Source organism: Rhinolophus ferrumequinum, chromosome 6 (genome assembly GCF_004115265.2).
Source record: "Rhinolophus ferrumequinum isolate MPI-CBG mRhiFer1 chromosome 6, mRhiFer1_v1.p, whole genome shotgun sequence".
Classification (NCBI taxonomy): Eukaryota; Metazoa; Chordata; class Mammalia; order Chiroptera; family Rhinolophidae; genus Rhinolophus; species Rhinolophus ferrumequinum.
In genome coordinates, this window is record NC_046289.1 from 83,925,078 (window position 1) to 83,948,592 (window position 23,515).

Genomic DNA, 23,515 nt, shown 5'->3' on the forward strand with positions numbered 1-23,515 from the left:
ATATTATAAAGGTATGGACTCCATTTTAAAGACTTTCGTTTTTATTAAATTAATACCATCAATGAAATTTTCATCTGGGTTCACCATTTTTGCACTCAGATTAGCCTGTATTGATGTTGGTAATGATTTTAGTATGGGGCTAACTTTGTCACTTTATCCTAGGACCACTTCCTAGGTCACCCAAAAGTTTGTATTTATATTCAGTCGTTCCTTAACATAGTGTTTTAAAAGATACCAATACTAATGAGAAAATATACTGTCCATTACATTTCATTTTATTGGCTCACAAAAAAGTTATTTTTCAATTTCCAAACACAAAGAAATTCCCCCAGATAATTTGTGGGCCCTTTAATTCAGAGCCCCTGAGTTTTCTGTTGTGGAATGAGATTAATGTACTTGACCTGTAACCTTTGGCCGGGTGTGGAGGAGGGAAAACTCCAGCTCTATATAAGAAAGGCTTTTGCGGCCTTTTTCTCTTAGCGCTTGGGGCAGAGTGCTTGCACTCCTCTTTTTCTTCCTGCCACCCAGCTCCTGGACCAGGCGATGCCCTGTGTTGTGGAGACCTGAAAACATCACTGGCCTGCAGGTACTCAGCAACTACCTGGAGGACAAAAGCTACATCAAGGGTATATGCCATCTCAAGCAGATGTGGCAGTATTTGAAGCAATCTCCTGCCCACCACCTGCCAACTTATATCATGCCCTGCACTGATATAATCACATCAAGTCTTACGAAAGGAAAAGGCCAACCTGTCAGGAGTGAAGGAAACTTTGGGCAAGGATGGCCCTGCTAATTGGAAGACATCGCAGGAAGTGGAGCTACAGATAGTAAAGACGTTGATGACATTGATCTCTTTGGATCTGATGATGAGTAGAAAGGCAAAGCATCCAAGAAGCAATGAGAACGGCTTGTACGGTATGAGTCAAAGAAAGCCACAAAACCTACACTTGTTGCCAAATCTCCCATCTTATTATATGCCAAACCTTGGGATGACGAGACAGATATGGCAAAATTAGTGGAGTGTGTCAGAAGCATTCAAGCAAATGGCTTGATCTGGGACTCTTCTAAACTAGTTCCAGTGGGGTATGGAATTAGAAAACTTCTACTATAGTGTGTAAAGATGATAAAGTTGGAACAGATATGCTGAAGGAGTTTGATATCGTACCAGAGGTCTCTTAAATTATCCTCATTTTTTTTTGGATTCTTTTACCTTTTGCCTGCTCCAATGGGGTGTTTTCTGCTACCTTGTCTTCCAAATCACTGATTTGATCCTCTGCTTCATCTAGTCTGCTGGTGATTCCTTCTAGTGCATCCCTCATTTCAGTTATTGTATTCTTTGCTTCTGACTGGTTCTTTTTTTCATTTTTATTTTTTATCATTTCTATGTCTTTTTTTTATGCTTGCTATCTCTCTGTTGAAGTTCTCACTAAGTTCCTTGAGCATCCTTATAACCATTGTTTTGAACTCTATATCTGGTAAGTTTCTTGTCTCCATTTCATTTAGTTCTTTTTCTGGAGTTTTCTTCTGTATGAAGTAGATCTCCCAGTCTTGCTGGGTAGCCTTATGGAGTAGGTACCCTGACAGTCTCTTTGATCAGCTGCTCTGTGTGTCCCAGGGGTGTCCCTCATGTGGGTTGTGTGTGCCCTTGTTATAGTTGAACCTTGATTGCTGTTGGCATGTCAATGGGTTGGATTGACCCTCAGGCTGACTGGCTGTGGGGTTTGGCCATATCCACAGCTTACGGGCTGCTGTGCAAGGGGCTTACCCTGCTGAGTAGGATTCACCCTAGTGGGCTCTAGGGCCTGTTGAGACCACCCTTTGTATGTGCCACTTGTGGGGCTAATTGGGTGGTGCTCTGCTCTAGCCTGTAACCAACCTCCAAGTATGTTGGTTCTGGAGCCTCTTGGGAGGGGTTCTGGTGCAGGCCCAGGTCATCCATTGCCTGTGACCAGCCGGGAACTACCTGTTAGGAGTTATAAAGTGATCTGCAATTTTTCACTGCCTGTGCGAAACCTGGAAGCACGTGGGAGAGGCCATGCTGTGAATCAAGGACAGCTGCCACCAGTACTGGGTCTCAGGTAGTTCTGCAAAAAGCCAGGAAACCTTGAGGCTGCCACCTGCCAGCTCCCTTAAGGTTCAGCCACTGATAAAGCCTCATGTGGTACCTGAGTTGGGTGAGGCAGGGAGTCACTAGAGTCTAGTCTCAGGGAGTCACTAGAGTGGGAAGAGTTGTTGTCACCAGGTTAATGTAAATTCTGGTTTGGTGCCAGGGCTGAGTCTGGAACTACTCAGCAAAAGTCTCAGAGCACATGGAGGCCTGTTGCTATCTGTCTGGGGCCCACGGACTCCAGTAGTTTTCCAAGAAAGAATGCAATTCAGGCAGGGCTGGCAGCTCTTGGAGAAAGTGCCTCTGGCATTAGGGGAGTTGGGTAAGACTTGGTCCCAGTGAGTCAGCAGGGTGGCGTGAGTGGAGCTCGCCAGACCAATCAGATTCAGATTTGGCTATCTGGGGACGGGCTTAACACAGGGAAGATGGTACCCACCTGCTGGCTGCACAGGAGAAGGACCTCACACAGGGAAATTGGTGAATATCCTCCAGCCCTCAGTTTGAAGCCATACATCTCACTCTGCTTCCTGTATGCCTTTGACACCCTCCAAGTCACTGTCCCTCTGCTGGAGCCCAAGGTGAGTGCTTGCAAGCAAGTCAGTCTGTGCATGGGCTATTTAAGAGAACGTCTGGGTTTCCTGCAGCCTTCCATTCCACCCGGATGGTCAGAATTGCCACTGTTTTTCACAGCCAGATGTTCTGGGCACTCCTCTTCCCAGAATCACAACTTCAGGGTTGGGATCCTTCGCTCCTCCAAGGGAAACCTCTGTGGCCAAGCTATCCCTCCCAATTTTCATCCACCACTGGAAGTTTGGGACCGACTCATTTTGTCTCTACCCCTCCTACCAGTCTTGATGTAGCTTCTTTAATACTCAGTTATAAAACTTCTGTTCAGCTAGACTTCAGATAGTTCTCCAGGTTGATTGTTCTATAATTTAGTTGTAATTTTAATGTGTTCACTGAAGGAAGCACAGTGCTTATCTACTCCGCCATCTTGGATCTCAAGAACAAATATTTTTAACCAAAGTTATTACTATTAAGTAAAAACCCTACAAAAGAATGACAGGGTGATGGCCACCTGTCCAGCCCTCCGCATTGTGGAATTCCCATTATTGCTTCAGGATGCTTGCTGTGTATGACATGTGACAGTTTGACATTAGAAACTTTTGAGGATGTCAGTTCAAACTGAACATTGGTAAAGCTTAATATTTTCCTAATTCTTGGGGTAAAAATCAAATCAAGTAGATGTTTTCATGTTTTACCCCAATAGATAATTTTGTGCATTCCCTGTGGTATAAGCACCCCATTTTGGAGTCCACTAGACTACAGGACATAGTTCAGATGCCTTAGCATAGCATACACAGTCCTTCACCATATGGCCCTTGCCTGGTTCTCCAACCTAAGCTATTCCCTTCTCATGCTCCATACTCTGCATTTCAATTATAGTGAACTTTTTGGAGTTCCCTGAATTTATCATGTTGAATCATATGTCAAAGATTTGCTTATATTATTGCTTCTTCCCAGAATGCTCTTTCTCTTTGGACTACCTGGTAACACCTCCTCTATGAAACTTCCTGGCCCTTTCTCATTCCTTAGTGAGCACTGAAAACACACGTATTCTCAACCTTAGCCCTCAGCCCTTTTGTTATGAACACATTTGCTAACATTCTTGGCTCCTCCTGTACATCATCATCTCCCTAAAATCAAAGATGTTGTCTAATTCATATTTGTATCTCTGGCATATAGACCAAAACAGGCACATGCAAGTAATTATGCTGTTGAAATAACGGTGGAGGTGATAGTCCTATCGTACACTGTGTTGGTCAGGCAGCACAGAGGATTGTGTTTAGCTCTGGGTGCTTCTTGAAGAAGGATTTGGAAAACTGATGTGTACTCAGAGGAAAATAATTCCAAACAATGCCATGAGAGCAATTCTAGCCTGGGCCCAATGTACAGAATGAGGGAAGAGGGACTTGGATTTAATATAAGGACGAATTATCTAACCCTTAGAGCTGCTTGAATACAGGATGAATGGCTTTTGGGGATAGTGAGTTTCTTGCCACTGGAGGTGTTAAAGCCTGAAGGTGTTAAAGGCCTTCTTGAGCTGGCTGAATGAGGTCTGAAAGCATCTGGAATGATCAAGGTGAGTGGAGGAGAATTTAGATCATCTCAGGATTGTAAACAATCAAGCTGAGATTTGAAATCATTTGATGTGCGTAATGATTGGTCTAAACTTTAGTAGATATTTAAAAAAAAACGGTGAAGCTATTTGAAGTAAATAATTTCTCTGTAATTCAGTCTCTGGATCTAGGTGAGACACAGCATTAATGCTACTTTGCCTATTCATTAGTCAGGCTAAGCAAGTTTTTGAGCAAGTACTCATGTTGTTATTTTTCTTTGGGAGGGTACCTACAGACATCTAGTAACTCGCTTCCTCTTTTCATCTTAGAAGTAGGCCAACTTCACACTGCCCAAGTATGGATTTAAAATTTATAGTTGGAGAGTCTATAACAAAGTGATACCATCTCTTGAGATTTGGAACAGAGGCAGTTGTCTTCGTCTTCTACATATTTAGGGCTGCCTGAGACCGAATTTTAAAATATGGAATCAATTAAACTTATTTCAGGAAGTAATTAGGAGGCATATATAATAGATATAAATAACACTGTAGATAGTATAAAATAATCTAATTATAACACCATCAAAGGGCATGAATCTTATAGAAACTGAGGCTCAATGAGGTTAAAGGACTTGGCTAAATGCTGTACAATTAATTGGTTTCAGAACTAGACCACGATCCATCACATCTAATTCTACTTCCATGGGTTTCTGCATTTTACCACACAGCCTCAAATCTAGAAGATGTGATCCTATCCTGAAGGACTTTTGCAATCTCATAAAGGGAAAAGACATATCTATAAAACAGAGAATAACAAAAGTAAAATCAAGGGCAATACATGTGTTACAGCTACGGAGTAGTTTGGAAGGTCAACAAGGTGAGAAATCACAGGCTAGAGGATATGGAAATTCTTATTAAGAGCAACTTTGAAAATAGCTTTGATATATAATTAGGCTTACAGAATTTTTCTTTGGGTCCCAAAGTGTGTGTTGGCTTTGTCCACAATCATCGGTGCCTTTCCTTCTTTTTAATTTTTTTTTCAGTTTTACTACTCTCTATCTTACTAGCCAATAGGATGTAAGCATCTAATTGCAGCAAATTCTTATACATTCTAAGTGACCCCCACAAAAAACAGGTTGCCATGGTAACCAAACAAAAGGGGACTAGAAAACAGAAACAAAGTATTTACTTAATGTCTGATGGTCTCTCTGCACGATTTTTATTAGACTTGTTGCTGGCTTTTTTTCAGGCTTGGGTGCCAGTCACTGCTTATTTTTTAAGCTGTTAAAAGATTGAAAATATTATCAGGTCATTTTATATAGAAAATTATACTGAGCAGTGAAGTCACAGCTATTGATTTTTTAAATATATAAATCTTATTTAGAAGTGTTGAGTTATTTCACCCAGAAACTTGCAACTCTTGCTAATGGAATGCAAGAGGACAGAGGGCCATTTGATGATGGTAAAAAGTCTTTTAAGGATGTTACAAGAATGGGAGGTGAAAGTAGATTTGAAATAATTTTGTCAAAGGCCCTGCTCTTTATTTTTGCCACATCAATAATAAAAGCGTAGACTAACCAGTTGGCATAGAGACTTCATTGCTAATTATTTCATGTACAAAGTCTTTAATTAATAGACTATATAATTAACACAATCTACTGTGTCCTAGCTGGTTTTAACCCTTTGGGGAAGAAGATTTTGATGATGAAACAGAAAGCCATTTAGGCTCACAAAACATATATAACATTTTCTGACTTGGAGAACAGACCCACTCTTCATCCCTACTTTTGTCTTGGTACCTATTTGAAGTGCAAAAGCACTAGAACTTCAAAGACAGTCCAGGAAGATGGCATCTGCAGCTGATGGCAAACTATGGAGGTATAGACAAATACTCGGCATGTCTCTAGGGAGTAGGTTTGCTGGGAATCTTGGCACAGTTGAGTTTTTGTTAAAAAAAAACAAAACACAGAAAAACAAAAAACAAAAAAGAAGTAAAATCTATGTGTAATAAATTTGCTTCATTTGACACTTGCTTTTAAAAATCACACTCTATCAATATCTTGCAAAAAAGTGACTCTAAATGTAAATGCCATTTGTAGGAGTAGAAAACAAAGCTGGAGGCTTGTTTGGAAGCTTAAAAGGTAGGAGGGAAAAAAATTATTTCATAAAAAAATAGATCCATGGAATGTTGCTGCTCTGTGATAATAGATCCATCCATGTGTGTATCTGGAACTAATTATGAAACTAAAATACATTTTATTTTCATCTTTCTATGCTAATTCTCAATCTAGCAGCTGAGTGTGGGATTCTTGGAGGGAGATTTTCCTTCAACGAAGGGATTTGCCTCTTAGGAGATGAATCAACATAATGCCAAACTAATTCTGCTCTAAGGTCACAAGGAAGAAAGGTAAAAAAATGTAACACATTTTTTTCCATATAAAGAACCCTTGTTTATAATAACAACAACAATAACAAAATACACAGGAAAATGTTCATTACGTATGTATGTCTATGCTATTTTTGTACTTTTGGATGAATAGCTAACCCTTCTGCCTCGTGAATGGGGCTTTTTATGTGAAGAATGGTAATATAATCTTCATCAGTATCACTAACATCTTGTTACTGTTGTAGCCATAGAGGAAGAATTAGAGTCAATGTGATGTCTAAATCCTATTTGGAATGTTTCTGTCTTGCAAACTCCCAATTCAGTCATTCTTTGGCAAGGAGTTGGTAGATATAAGTGAATTTTTGGAGTTAGGATCCCATAAGAACAAACGTCATTGAATTTCAGCCTAAAGGTTAATGGAGGCAGATTTTGCTCTGAGAAGGCTTGGTAGACATATTCCTGTGCTAATGTCCCTGCATTCGATATCTAGTACATGAACTGAAAAGACAGGTGTGGGAACAGAGCCCCAAAAAGCAGTTTCCAGGCTCTCGGCCTCACATAGAAAGGTGCTGGCTCAGGTAGTAAATGGCCATCGACTGTGATCAAATGGCCATCAGCTGTGGCTAGTTGGCCGTCAGCTGTAACCAGTGAGCCATTGGCCACTAATATAACTGCCGTGGCTAGGCTAGCAAAAAAAAAAAGGGGAGAGCTAGCAAGAAGATGGTGGCTAAGCCTGCAAGCGGCGCAGTGAGGGTTGAGAATTGTGTGGCTCCTGGTTCCTGTGTCTCCAACCCAGGCTCCAGTGAGAGTATAGTGGTATGACTCCCCTACCTATGGCTCCGTGGGTGTTCCTTTTTGGCCTAGCCATATCCTGCGTTCTTGTGTGGGGAGCGGGACCAGAGACCCCGCCGGACGCCCTGCATGACACATGGCGAAGTCGGCAGGATCCCCTGCATGACAACAGGGTTGAAGACAACATCGAAAGAAGCTTGTAAAGAGTTCTCTGAAAAAATGTAGGCTGGTGATAAAAAAAGGATTCCTGCTAAATTCTTTCTGATTTGGATCACAGCAGCATTTAAATGCTTGGTTTTCTCACTTATGAAATGATTGATACTGACTTTTCCTCACTTAACTATTAATAGTATTCATTCATTGTTCCATTTCTGCCCAGTGAGCAAATGCTAACGGCATTTCCTGGGTGTGGTCTTAATTATCTGAAACATGTATTTAAAGTCATCAATAAGTGGCCTGAGGATAATTTAAAAAATTAGTCCCCTCTCCCAAACAATAACAACAACAAACCCCACAGCATCCTTTCCTTGATTGCATAAAGGCTCCAGGAGAACAACCTCAGCTGCTTTCCGTTTTTTCATTTGTCTGGTGAGCCTTGTCAATAATCCCTTAAGGATCTGCAGGAATTCCTCTCTTTCTTTGGTTTCCTCTCTCCCACAGTCCCATTATCTCCATTAGCCTGCTTAGAGGAAGAAGAGACATCCCTGACATGGTCTAACTTCTCTGAAGTCAAGGATGCCTTCAAAAGCAAAGTTTGGGTGGCTGGGGAGGAGGAGCAGAGAAATGGACAGCAGGGAGGAGGGAAGGAATTGTAAACAAAGGGATAGCTAGGGATTGGCCCATTCTTTCTGGGCGGTCTGTGGAGCCTCTTTAGAGGCAATGAAGAAAATAAAACCCAGAGGCATCTTTTTTAAGAATGCTGTTTAAGGTCCTAACTTTTTAAGGTGATCTTTATAGGGAATAAAGATGAGAGAAATAACGCAAGCCAGGTGGCTAGGTACAAACCCAATCCAATTTTCACTTATATTTGCTATGTTTTTAAAAAAGGACTATGACATTCACTATTTGACAATATACCCAAGGAACCAAAATGGGTAACCTATGGCGTCATATAGTTGCAGTTTCCTGGACCAAGATCTAAATATCCTCAAATGCTACCTCAGTTGGAGTGTGGGCTCCACAGACATCAGTCCCCACAGGAAGCCATAGATTAAAAAAAAAATTGCAGTTTATACCTTAAATAGCTTTGGGTGAAGTATGATTAAGAAAGAGGGAAATTATGGAGAGAGAAGACAGAAATTTTTTTCTTGATTAACTAATTTGGATTTCATTTTTTAAAATTAGCAAGTTGTTTCTCTTACTAGCATGTCATGCAAATATTTTGTTTTCTTAGGGAATTGAGGGCAAAATTCTACTTCTGAGGAATAGAAGACTGAGGATATATTTACTTTTTAAAGAAATAACTCTTTTTCTGAGTACAAAAATAATTCATGTCCATTATAAAAACTTAGGGAACCCAGAATGAAAACTCCCCGAGGAAAGGAGTTCGTTTTATCCAGTTGTATTATTCTCAGTGCCTAGAATAGAGCTGGGCATGGATATCAACATGATTTGATCTCAAAGCCAACACTGAGTGAAAAGAGCAAGTTATATCCATTTGATACATCACTTAGGAAGATTTAAAAACTCAAAACAATACTGTATTTTGTAGTAAAAGTATAAAAACATAAACTGGAAGGCTACCCACTGAATTCATCAGAGTGGTTACTTCTAGGGAAGGAGGGAAAAGGGCCTGGGAAATAAACAAGATGGGCTTCCAATTTATCTGTAATGTCTTTTCTTGGATTAACATTGACCAAAAATTGACACAAGGGGCAGCTGGATAGCTCAGGTGGTTAGAGCGCGGTGCTCTTAACAGCAAGATTGCTGGTTCGATCCTCACATGGGCCACTGTGAGCTGCACCCTCCACAACTAGATTGAAACAACTACTTGACTTGGAGCTGATGGGTCCTGGAAAAACACACTTAAATAAATAAAAGTTTAAAAGAAGGAAAAAAATGGCACGATATCACAAAGTTGACATATAATAAACTTGAGTGGAAAGTACAAAAAAATTAGGACAAAGAAATAGATTCTGTTTTACATAAAAATCACAATAATTTGCAAAACCACCTTTATTTGCTATATAATTAACGTGACCTGAGAAAATAGTGAAGAACTTACTAGAGTCAAAAGATGAGGGACAGCGAGGAAAAAACCTTCTTTGATATGGCTACAAAGGGTAAATAAAGCAGAAGGATTTTTAGGCTAGCCGCAGGCTCTGGAGACCTGTCACCTTCCCTCTTGGGCCCAAGAACCACTGACCTTGAATCTTATTTACCATAAAACCTTCATGTATATGAGCAACAGATTGTGTGGGAGTCACTTTGGGATTGAAGCCCTAAAACAAGGTTTCCCTAGGGCAGCTGTCTAGCACCAATTGCTGCTTAGAGACCAGGTATGAAGTCCCAGAAGGCCCCTGTGCAGGAACCAGATAGATAACGTGTGTCCCACAGAATTCCCTCCACAAACACCATCCCTTTTTGAAATGCTAGACCAAAGCAAGTTCTTGGGGCCTACTCTATAGTTAGGAGCTCCCCAAGTGTAGTACTCTGGAATATTGAAAAATTACTTCCCCGTGGGTCGAGTTCCATTTTGTGTGTATGTATGCCCTGTGTGCTTTGGACTCTGTATCTCAACAGAGTAACCGTCTTCAAGCATAGCTGAGACAATGAAATATCTTAGACATTTGTGTGTATGTTGTTATTTTTGATTGGGGAGTGGCCAATTGGTTTTGAGGGAGCTGAAGTAGTTTTTGTATATGTTGACAGGTAGTGAGGGCCCAAGCAGAATGTTGGGTGCTCCTGGAAGGCTGAAATTGTCATGAATGCGACCTGGCTCTGCAGATCGTCACTAGGATTTAAGGAGTAGAAGCCTGGGAGGCAGAGGTACTGGTCCATCTTGATGTCAAGTTTAAATGATAGTGGGACTATAGTTTTGGGCTATTAGTCCAGGTTAAAGTGTGGGAATACTGTATATTTGTGAACAACTCATAAACCCAGGAGTCTTACAGTGAATTTAAAAATAATTATGAAACTCTTGATTTGTTGGTTCCTTTTATGTTTCTTCTCAGGAATATCTATTTAGAAGGAAAAATTGGGAGCTGCTCGATCCTTTTCTTTTCCCGTTCATTTGCCCTGATTTTTGTTGGAGATACAGGGAGGCTCCAGAATTCATTTGGTCGTCATAACTGTATAATTTAGTTGCAATTCAATATGTTCTCTTAAGGGAATTAACAATATAGGGCCATAATGTGACATCTGTTTTGCACAATCAAAATATTCCTTTGCTGAGCTCAAATGCCCTTTTAATATTTTGGGGGTGATCCCCAAGAAAATGGTTTATCTGCTTCTGTACATCTATGATAAAATAAAAGGGCTTTAAGAAAGCTACTCAACTGGAGGTGTAAACCTCAGAACAATTGGAAACAAACCATGCCTATTTCCTCTCCCACCCAAAATGTCTCCATTGAGCTTGCGCCAGAACCAGAAAGAGAAGGAGGCAAATCTGTACATTTATCTGGAGGCTGGAAGCTGGAGAGAGGATTGAATTGCCAGTGAACTTTGCACTGTGATTTCATATTGAAGTGGCTGCATCTGTGCCACCTGTTGATGGCATGATTGGAGCATTAGTCCTGGCTCAGCCTCTGCTCCATTGATAACTCTGCTTAACATCACCCCAGGGGAGGCTTTATTGGAAGCTCAGTCACTTTGCCTCGGCAATGGTGTACATTGGCGCCTCATTCAACCCTTTTTTCTGACATTAGCACATTTGAATGGGCCACCAGTGAAGCCATTCAGTGAGAACATGCAACCGGGGTTTCTGGGTGGCCTAGGGCTGAGCTGAGAATTCTCGTTAATGGACTGAGAGACTTAGCCTATTGAGGTACATGAACTCAGTGACCAAAGAAAAGTGAGACAAAGATGTCCCTCACAGGAACATGTAGGTCAGAAGTGGACAAAAGAAGACATGGACCAGTCAAAGCTGTTTGATTACTGAGCTGAAAAGGGAACACGGATCCCCGTGGGGGTGCAGTGTGACTGATTTGACGGAAATCTCAAAAATGCCCGCACACTCTGAGAGCAAGGCGTTTACCAGAATTGCAGGTGGTGTGTGAAGTTATTTTAAAAATGTTTTTTCCTTCCATTTGTCTTTGTGGTCATTTCCTATTTGTCAGTACTTAGAAAAGGCCCCAGATAACTAGAATGAAAAGAAAGAGTCACAAAATTGAATTGGAAAAAGCATGCTTAAAAGTGAAAGGTGATCATGGGCAACATTCCCCAAACCACTGGTGCTCCGGGTTATTTTCAAGCTCTTAAGGGGACAGAAAGTGTGCTTTGAGAGCCAGAACTTTTGCATGTTTAGGCTTATAACTTTAACTCATGAGTGTAATTTCAGTACCTCTTTACTCTAAGATGTAGGATAAAAAATACAGGTCTTTGAAATTTTGCAAAAAGATAAAGAACAACTGAAAAAGGTTAAGGAATCATTTTGGATCTATCAACATGGTCAATATCGTGTTTCCCCGAAAATAAGACCTAGCCAGACCATCAGCTCTAATGCGTCTTCTGGAGCAAAATTTAATATAAGACCCAGTATTATATTATATTACATTATATTATATTATATTATAGAATTGATCTTATATCATATTATATTATACCCGGTCTTATATTATGCTAAAAGAAGACCAGGTCTTATATTAATTTTTGCTCCAAAAGATGCATTAGACTGATGGTCCGGCTAGGTCTTATTTTCGGGGAAACACAGTAATAGAATGATTAATTTTGATTAACTCTGAGCTATTCCTTCTTGTTGTATATGTTTTTATGGGAGAGACACTGGTCCTTTATATTTAAATATGTGATCTATGCAAATGTTTAGAGATCTAATACTCAGATGTGCATGAAATTTGAAAAATTCTGTAATTTTTTAAAAATGGCATTTAATAACTATATGAACTGTTCATTCCAAACCAAGTTTATTTGTTAAAAAGTTTAAAATGTGTACTTCTTGAGATAGCACTATATTTAAAAATGTTCAGAATTTTGGTTTTAGATGTTGGGAAGCTAAAAATACTGTAATCCTGTTCTTCTATAAAAGGAGCAGAGGAGCAAGTGTTTTTTATCCTATCATAAATAATGCAGCTATTTTTAGGAGGAACATATTCAATTTAAAAAACAGTGACTGAAGGAAAAGGAAGAGTCACAACTTAACAAGAGTCATATTCATTTGTATTGAATTTTATGAGGGAGAAAACTTAAGGGTCCATCTATTCTATTGTTGTATTCATAGTATGATTGAGGCCTACAGAAGTTTAACAGGTTGCCAAAGACCCAACTGGTACCAGGACTTAAAAGTACATTGTGGGTGTTGTTTCATTAGAGTAGGAACAAGTCTTTCTTTGTTAATGGCTAGATTCCTTAAATTTAGGAGATATTTTACCTCATGTTGAGGTAATTTTATTAAATGTAAAATTGATTTACACACTATATATATATATATATATATATCTTTGTTATGATACTTCTATTAAATGTTTCCCCAACTTTTTGAAAAGTAAAAGAACAACATGAAAACTTGACTCCTTGAAAAAAGAAACCCGACTCCCTGAAAAGAAACTTTTAAAATAGTTTAGCTTCGCCCTTTTTTTTTTTTTTTTTTAGGATTTCTAAAATCAATTCCTTTTCTTTCCACCTTCATGATAAGAAATCTTTCACTTTCTTTTGGTATATCCTGTCTAGTCCACTTCAAATATTTCTCCCTTAGGCTACTTCAAAATGTGCAAGTAAAACAGTTTTATCTATCTGTGTTATTAAGAACAGTTTGCCTCTGGAAACTCTTCAGCTTGAGCCCTAAATTGCTTTCCTAGTGAAGGGGTCCAAATTATGCCACCCCAAAATATGTGACTTTAGCATAATGATCACTTTGAGCTGAAGACAACTGAGGAAGATACAGAAAAGTTATTCGCCCTCCCCCTTTATGCCTAAAAGCTGGGAATAAATTTCCTTTTGTAAAGGTGACGTGAATTTCCATTTGTAAAGGTGTTCTCCTCTCCTGTACCAGGAAGACAAAAGACAGCCCTGAGTTTAGTCTGCATAACAAACCTTACTAAACAGCCACCTTCCTACAATTTACCACTCCTGGAGACCCAAATTCCTCTTCTTTGTCTAGTCACTTCTCCACAATTTATCACTCCTTGTTAACATGATATATAACGCTCCCCACTCCCAGTCTAACTGCTTCTTTCATTTTTTCATTTCTTTTCTGTGATACCTCCATGCATGTAAAGCATAAACATCGATAAAGTTTGTATGCTTTTTCTCCTGTTAATCTGTCTTTTGTCTGTTTAATTTGCTTGCTCTTATGTTCAGAATATGAGAGGGCAGGAGAAAAATTTTTTCTTCTCTGCCTAGGTAATCACTAAATTCTCTCTCCTTTTGCTCCAATCAAGCCAATTGTATTGCTTTTTCTCCTCTGGTTCCCAACTCTTTACTGCATTGTTCTTCAATGTCATCTTACCCAACATGGTTTTTATCTCATTTGTATCATTCTTTTCAGTTAAAAACTTTAAAGTCTCAAATGCTTTACAGTTAGAAATGTCTTGGCAATAAGTGGAAATGGTCCCACTATAACATCACCTTTGTTAGTATGTTTGGAGGACATATCCTAGGGTTAGAGAAATAGGAATTTGTTTATATTTGAAGTCGTCTTTTCTATAAGTCATTAAATCTTTGGGTTCTCTTTGAAGAGGCAATGGATTTAAATACTTAAATTTTGTTTGAAGATACAGTCAAAGCAAAGTTGGGATAAATCAATTGATTATCTGCTGAAATTTCAAAGCTTTCTCATATACAAATTAATGGAAATAGGGGTTAATTTGGGTTTCCATATCTTTATTTTTCCACCCAAGAAACTGCTGGGTTTGGGTTTATTACTATATTAATATAATAATAGTTTCCTATTAGCCAATGATACACTGTGTTTCCCCGAAAATAAGACCTAGCCGGACAATCAGCTCTAATGCATCTTTTGGAGCAAAAATTAATGTAAGATTCGGTCTTATTTTTCTATAATATAAGACCGAGTCTTATATAATATAAGGCTGGGTCTTACATTAATTTTTGCTCCAAAAGACGCATTAGAGCTGATTGTCAGGCTAGGTCTTATTTTCGGGGATACACGGTGTATATAAGTAACTGTGTTAAACACTTGACATTCATTCTCTTATTGAGTTTTCATAACAACTTTATGAAGTAAGCACTTTATCATCCCTGTTTGACAGACGGGGAAACTTACACTTTGAGAGAGGTTAAGTAACTTGCCCATGGTTACCTGGCTATTAAGTGAGAAATTTATTGATAGGTTTTGGAAGTGGTGTAGGCCTGGCTCTTTTGAAAAAACAAGAGCCTCATTAGTAATTATAACACACGTTGTGAGTACCTTTTCTCTTTATATTTTATTAATGACACATGGTGTTTTCTGAGTAGATCAAGGTCTATAAGGGCACAGCCAAGGGCAGGGAAAGGATACCTGGATATGTCAGACCCCTATGGTGGCAACTAAGACTCATGGCCACAGGTGCCATCGCCATCAGAGGGGATACTCAGCATTCCAACTGATGCCTGGATACATTTTTATCAGGAATTTGTTTTTCAGCGTTAGCAGATGGCTAGATGGATATGTTAAAATGCTCTTATGCTCATATGTTTGTTATGCCTGCTCATTTTGATTTCTGCTCCCACATGTCTGTATTTCTTTTATCATTCAGGTAGTCTACTTTCTGATTTGGTTTCTCTGGGACACAAATGAAAATATTTTCCAAATTATGCAAGTCCAAATTATCAAATAATGCAATATTACAATTACATTTCTGCTATTTGGATGATTATTTTGCTGTGAAACCTCACCCAAATTTTTGGTTTAGGAAAATGTACCTTCATAGTTTTCACCAACTGAAGAAAAAGCAGCATTGGTTGCAATTATATATTTTTGATAAGGTGAAGCACTAATCTGTCACATTTTATGTTAACAACAGATGGGATTCAGGACATGCTACATCAAATTATGGCACCTTGGCATATTGAATATTTTAAGCTGAAGGAATTTGAGAAATGACAGGTGCAGGAAAGACTTTCTGACATTTCCCTGAAGCAGATCATAAAACCCTCTTGTGAGAAGTGCCCTTGTAACAGTGACCCTATATCTTCTATTTTTGAAATTTAAACCTCTGATGTAATTTGATTTGGCAGTGATTTGTTTTGGGATTTTTTGAAAGTTTTTTTCCTTTCTTTGCTTCCCTCCCCACCAAGCCTTGATGACTCTGTTTACTGTACATTTACTATGCATACCAGTTCCAATGGTTCTGTTTACTTCGGACCAGTGTGCATACCTGGCTGGGTAACTTGGGAGGGGGTTTTTGCATCTGTATGGGGTTCACTCCTGACCCTGGTGCAGAGCAGCCTCTAGGAAGTGCCTTTTCCTGGAGCTGCCTGGCCAACCTCTCCTTCCTTTGTTCTGCCCCTCCTTGCATGTTTATAAAACCTTTGGCGGTATTGAGAGAGGAAGGCAGTCTGTGACAGGGAGCCACTGTCTTCCCTTAATGCTGGCCTTTTGGAATAAAACCTGCTTTTCTTTCCACCAACCTTGCCTCTGGAGTTTTGGCTTTTGGGCACAGGTGACACTCTCACTATACCTGGAGGACAGAAGCATACTTATCTCTGATGACAAAGGGACACAAAGAGGAATCTGAAAAAACAGGCCTTGCTAAGTTTTCCCATTTACTACACTTATATCCTTTGTCCTATCCATTTTTTTAAAAAGACTTTTTACTCTCATCACATCTAATATAAAAACACTTAGGTTTAACTATTTCTTTGGGTCTTTATTTCCTTTTGAAGGCTCCCATGTCACATAAAACTACGAAGTTCAGACAATTAAGTTCGTGAACTCATCCTAGAAAAAGTGTTACATACCTCATTGCTGAATATCACTATGGCCGCCTTCGAAGTATTCCCCTTGGGACGCTATGCACCGACGCCAGCGCCTAGTCCACCCTTCAAAGCAATTTTGGAACTCTTTTTCTGAAATGGCCATCAGAGCTGTCGTCGTATGACCTTCGTGTCCTGAATGTCATCAAAATGTCTTCCTTTCAATATTTCCTTTATCTTCGGGTAAAGAAAGAAGTCATTGGGGGTCAGATCAGTTGAGTAGGGAGGGTGTTTCAATACAGTTATTTGTTTACTGGCTAAAAACTCCCTCACAGACAGTGCTGTGTGAGCTGGTGCATTGTTGTGATGCAAGAGCCATGAATTGTTGGCGAAAAGTTCAGGTGGTCTAACTTTCTCACGCAGCCTTTTCATCACTTCCAAATAGTAACCTTGGTTAACTGTGTGTCCCGTTGGTACAAATTCATAATGAATAATCCCTCTGATATCAAAAAACGTTAGCAACATTGTTGCAACAAGTTTTCAAACTTATTGCCAGACCTCGTATATCAAATACATGTGTATGCTTTTCTCTTGTTAATTCATCTTTCGTTACAGGGGTCCCAGTCAAGAACTAAGAGTAGAGGAAATATGTATTTTTCCTCCCCTATACAACCTACATGAAGGTCTGATAAATTGTCTGAAATTTGCTTCTATCCTTTCTCCAGAGACAGGATGACAAACACTACTCATAAGAGAAGGATGACATGTTAAAATACATACCCACCTACAACTGGTACTCCAGATTGCTCCAAAGGGGGTAGAAAGTTGGTAGCAATGGCTGGTGCCATTTCACTTAAGGAGAAGCACAAAACAACACTTTTTACAATCACCCTGGGAATTGTTTAAAAATCTTGAAGCCCAGGTCCCACCCCAGTCCAATTAAATAGAAATATATGGGGGTGGGGTCCAGGCATCAGATTTTCTAAAAAGCTCCACAGGCAATGCCAATGTGAGGCCGGGGTTGAGAAGCACTGATCTAGCACAGCACACAGACATTGTATCATGTATGACATGGTACAAAGTTCTCTGGGAGATGCAGAAATTAAAGTTAAGACACGGTCCTTGCCTTCAGGGAACTTTTAATTGGGTTGAAAATGCCACAAAAATGGTCACTTACAATATAATGCAGTTACTCATTGGCAGTAAGCGATGTCCTAGTTTGAGTAGAGAGTGAGTAGCATGGAATGGTGTCTAAATAGCCTCCAATCCTTATCCTCATACCACTAAGTAATAACAATAGCTGCCTCCTCTATGCCAGATAGTTTATATACCTCCTTTCATCTTCTCAACTGCTGTATCAGTTAGATATTACTCTCATTTTACTGCAGAAAGCTAAAACTTGGAGATATTGTTATCTGTCTAAGGTCTGAGAAACAGGCTTTGAACATAAGGTCTGTTGGGAACTAACTTCCATGCTCTCTGACCATTAACTTATACCAGTTGGTCCTGGTAGGTACATGGGCAATGGTAGTTAAAATAGAATGAGTTGCACGTGATAAATGTTCGATATTTTAATATATTTGCGTTTCTTAGTTTTAAACTATATATCTTGGAAAGTTCCAAACCACAGAACAGTTGAAAGAATAATACACTGAACACTGTATACCAGGGGTCTCCAAACTTTCATCAATGTTTTTCACCAAGGGCCACATGCGGTAAAATACACAAACAGCCGGGCCACTCACTCGAGGTGATGTACGTATTTCCTCAGCTGGTTTATTTAAGTAAACTAAATATATTTTTGGAATTTGCTGCGGGCCAATTAAAAATGGATTGCGGACCGCAGTTGGTCCGCGGGCCGCAGTTTGGACACCCCTGCTGTATACCCTTTATCTAAATCAGTTGTTAACATTTTTCTATATCTGCTTTATTTTGTTCTCTAGTCATATATATATATATATAAACTAGATATATATGGAGTATTATACATATTCCATATATATAGTCCATATATATATACATATATATATATGTATAGTTGTTGAACCATTTGAAAGGAAGTTGCTGACATCATGATAGTTCACCCGTAAATACTTCAGTATGCGCTGCCTAAGAATAAAGACAATCTCCTATATCACCTTAGGTGTACTATTCACACCTAAGAAAATTAACATTAATTCAGTTTTGTCATCTAATGTAAATTTTAAAATTTCCCCAATAATAACAATATGTCTACTTAGTTGCTATTGTTGATGCACGCTCCCATCAAGAGTTATTAATTTCATTTGGTTGTAATGTTTCGAGACTTTTAGGCTAGAAGTGGTCTTTTACTTCTAGTTCTGGAGGCTGGAAGTCCAAGATCAAAGTGTTGTCAGGGTTGGTTTTGGTGAGGCTTCTCTTCCTGGCTGTACACAGCTATCTTCTTACAGTGTCCTCATATGGCCTCTTCTGGGGGTATGTAGTGAGAGAGAACTCTTTGGGGTCTTGTAGGATTACAGCCCTACCTTATGACCTCATTTAACCTTAATTACCTCCCTAAGGGCCCTATTTCCAAATACTGACAAATTGGGAGTTCCTCTTTTATTTTTCCCTTTTCTCCTCTTCTTTCTTCTTTCTTCTTTTCCCACCCTCCCTTTCTCTACTTTTGAGTTTCACTATGGAGTCATGCATTTATGTCTCATTTAATATAACCTATTTGTCATTATTCATTTTGTTGCTCAAATTGTCCAGGATGTGGCCTGTGGGAGTTCCTTCAAACCAGATCCAGTATTCTTTTGATATGACTCTGTCAGTGTTTAAGCATTTCCTTGCTTTTTTGAACAAGATGTTCCAGTCTACCTTGGATTTTCCTAATCCCAACCACTTCTGGAATCTGTCATTTCTCCAAGGAAACCTGCGTTTTTTAGTGAGAGATGGTATGTAGAAACACTGTCTGAGTGGTTGTTATTACTAGCTGTGATTACCATGTGAATCTGTTATTTTTAATACAGTTCTTCATATTATAGCTATAGAAACTGTAACAATGAAGACTTTATTGAATTACAGACTAACTCTTCAAGAGTACAATCAGGCATTTAGTAAGCATTTGAAAAGTGGTTCGGAACATAGCATGTACCTAGTAGATATTGATGAATGAATGAATGAGTGGCCTCAAATTATGGGGTTTGCTTGGTCTGCTGAAAGGGTTTTCTAACCCAAGTGAATTTGCCCAAGCTGTAGTGAGTGGAGGAGATTGGAATCATGCCTTATATTGGGATTAGTCCTTATATTTTATCTACCTGTAGCTCTCTTCTCCCTCCTATTGAGAAAAATCCAGATTCCCATCTCCTGACTCTCTATCATCTCTTATTTTTGTTTCAGGAGGTGATTCTGTGGAGCCTCATCTGTTGTTCTCAATCCCTTCAGATTTCTGGCTTGTGGGGGGGATGAGATAACTTACCTTGAAAAGAATACTTGAAAAGAAATATCTTTTTTGGTTTTACAAAACAGCTAGCTAAGGAATATTTTTTTTTTTCCACAGATGAAAAGAATCCAGTTAAAACGAAGCTAGACATACAGATTTCAGAGCTCTTGAGACTCTAGCATATTTACTATCTATTCTGAGGAAGAAGGATTCAGTCACAACCACTCTTTTGAGGATCTATTTACTGTCAAATTGTAATTGGATTTTGATATATAGCAGTTCACTTTGGTAAGGGTGGAGGTGGGGAGGTGATTGCAAAGTAACAAACAAAATGCAAGTGATGGTACTTTTTTTTTTTTTTTTTTTTCTTTTCCTGCTCCTGGATCTTTACAGATACCAGGAAGAAACCCCCTATCTCCCACAGTGGTCTTAGAAAACAAGGCGTACACTTCAGCTACTTCTGTTGTGAATAATCCATTGAAGCCAAACAGTATTATACTAGATTCATCAGTTTTCACATAAAGGTCATATCCTTACATATCTCTTTGAATTTGTGGGACGCATATGGTGTACCACTTCTATAGAAGAAATATTTTCATTTTAGAATTCAACTTTTGTAACCTTTGGCAACATGTAGTATCAATGGCTCTTTGTTGTTCAAAAAAAAAGTGAAACTGTAAGCTATCCCCAAGGATATGCAGGGCGTTGCTATAGCAACAGAATCTGCCTCCCAGCACCACAAGAGAAGCTATGAATAAAAGATGGTGTTCTAGGGACAACAGAATAGAAGAGGTTGTTTCGATCCTTCTAATACCTGAAATTTGCTGTTATTTTGTTAAATGCAAAATAAAAATCTTGCGAAAAGGCCCAGTTCACTAAAAGGATGAATTTCTGTATTATACTTCAGATGGCTTGGGGGAAAAATACATGCTTTCCAAATAGAGTCAGCCCATAGTAGGAAGACCAGGGAAGGGCCAAAATATTTGATTTATATATTTTTTTAATTTAGTTTTTTACTTCGGATGAAATCATTCAAAGACAAATATGTTACTCTGACATACCAAAAATGGGACTATTTTAAATTCTCACCCAAAATAGCCTTCTGGTTTCATATTTAAACATAAGCATACTTTACATAAATGATAGAGCAAAATAAAGTACTCTAATTTCAGCTTGCATTGTCTATTCTGAATCCAGTTATTTCATGTATACCTACTTTAGTCATTGAGTTCTAGTTCCTAGTAATTTCACCATAGCTGTGTTTTCTACCTATCAACGTAGCTATATTTTATTAAACAGCATATTTTAGGATCTATATCTTAGGGTGATAGCTAAAGGTTTCAGATGACACAGAAATGAATGAACTTTGAATCTCTTTCTTTCTCTTTACACAAACACACACACACACACACACGTATATCTTTCCACATCTGTCTTTATATCATGTTTAGTTTTTAAGAAACATTTTTGTTGAATGAAGTTGTTGGTAAACTGTTATTCAGAGAAGAAGTAAAGAACTCACCCCCTATAAGTGCTTATTTTCAATATTATTAAGAGGTAAATGAAATTATTGCCAGAGATCAAAGGAATTGCTATGGACTGAATTGTGCCTCCAATTTATATGTTGAAGCCCTAACCCCAAATGTGACTGTGTTTAGAGGTAGGGCTTTTATGGGAGTAACTCAAGTTAATTGAGGTCATAATTGTAGGACCTTGATCCCATATGTTTAGTGTCCTTATAGGTAGAGAAAGAGAGACCAGAGAGGTTCCTTTCTTTGTACGCATGCGTACACACACACACACGCACACACACACCCCAAAAGCAGCCATCTTGTGATCACACAGCAAGAAGGCAGCCATCTAGAAGCCATCTAGAAGGAAGAGAGGCCTCACCAGAAACCAACCACGTTGGCACTCTGATTTCAGACTTCTGGCCTCCAGAATGGTGACAATATGAATTTCTGTTGTTTAAACCACTCAGTCTATGGCATTTTGTTATGGCAGCCCAAGCTGACTCATATAGGGATTAAAACATTTGGTATAATTATTCCTAAATTTTCTTTCAGAGTCAGTTTAGCTGTTTGTAGGGGGAACAGGTACGCACATAATTCTCAAAGTTTTTCTAGGACTTTTCTTTTGCTCCTGTCACCTTGGCAACGTTACACAATTGGGGATCTAAAGGTTATGAATTATTACATACTTGTTTAAAAAACACTTTTGGCTATGATACCTAGAGCATGGGACTTTTTGTTTTAGCTGGAATAGTTTTCCCACTAAATTTATGGGTAAATACAATTGCAGAAGCTTAACAAAAAGGTGACATTTTGCTCTTCAGCTCTACCTCAATTTAGGTGTTGGTAGACAACTTAGGAAGGATGGACTAATAGACTGTATATTAGTGCTAATCTTACAAGAATGAATTCTGGATAACCACTGCCAAAATGTCAGAGACCTCCTTTTTCTTTGTTACAATTTTCTTCTCCTTGGATCTCCCCTCAATACAAAAGCTGCAGGAATTTTTTCCTTTTATTAGCAAGGAATTTATTCAGTTGAGGGGGTTATATGACTTGGTTGTTTCTCCTACTGTTGAAACTAAGCAGTACACTGAAATGTCAGTAATGGGTGGTGAGAACAGAGGTGGGAACATAGATGATTTTTCTTCTCCTTCTCCACTTATTTTGTAAATTTTGCATAATAACTACTCATTACTTTCATAATGGAAAATAATACAGTTAAAAATATCAGGTATTAGAAGAACGTGTAAAAATCCTGTCTTCTTTCGTGAAGGATTTTAGGTGGTTTACAATAAAAGACATTTGTACAATAAAGCTAGGAAAGCAAGGAATCAGAAATCTAAAAGCATAAACATGGATGAAAAAAGGGCCACATACTAAACCTGACAAGCTCAGGGGAGGGCAACACAGCAAGCCCTACAAACTCAGAGCCTGAAATTAACCACGTAGGATGGTCTGAACATAAAAATTCCTAACTAAGAGCAGGTCACGGAGGGTAGGCACATCCTTGGCCTGAAGCTTCCTTGACAAAGGTCAATCATTACCATAAGTGAGCCTGTCTATTGTCTTTTTGCATGAAAGATAACATGCCCTTGGAATGTCAGAGTAATCTCTTTTCTGGACCCTTCAGGGCACAACCCGCCACACCAGATTAGGAAAGTACAGAATCCCTCACTGGTGTTGTCTCCTGATTATTATCTCTATGTGCTGTAAAATGCTAACTATTAACTATCCTGTACCCACCAATGTAAAAGATGTACCTGTCTGTCCAATTTACTTGTATCTAATCTCAGAGATTTCCCTGCTTTGCTTTCTCCCACCCCCTTAATCTACCACCAATGGATTTCATGTAACCCTCCTCCTTTGATTCTAATCAATAAAATATGATACAAACCCGCCATTTTCTGGAGCATTTTCTCAATCCGTTGAGATTTGCTTCCCAACAATTGTTGTCCATTTTTGTTCAAATAAACTCTTACAAGCTTTCTCTTAGGCTGGATGTTTTTTTGTCGACAAACAGAAGAAGGAAGTAAATACTTTAACCATGAGATTTAATATAGTTATGGCAACTAAACATTAAATTTAGCTCTGAGCTTTCTGACAGTCAAGAAAAATAAATAGAAGATTAGAAAATTCTCATTATATGATCAAAAGAAAGTGTATC

The 23,515-nt window shown here is 38.8% G+C and overlaps 1 pseudogene; it reads left to right on the top strand.

Moving 5' to 3' along the window:
- The first annotated feature begins 61 nt into the window (after positions 1-61).
- LOC117023208 (elongation factor 1-beta-like) lies at positions 62-1,179 on the top strand (annotated as a pseudogene).
- Positions 1,180-23,515: the final 22,336 nt, after the last annotated feature.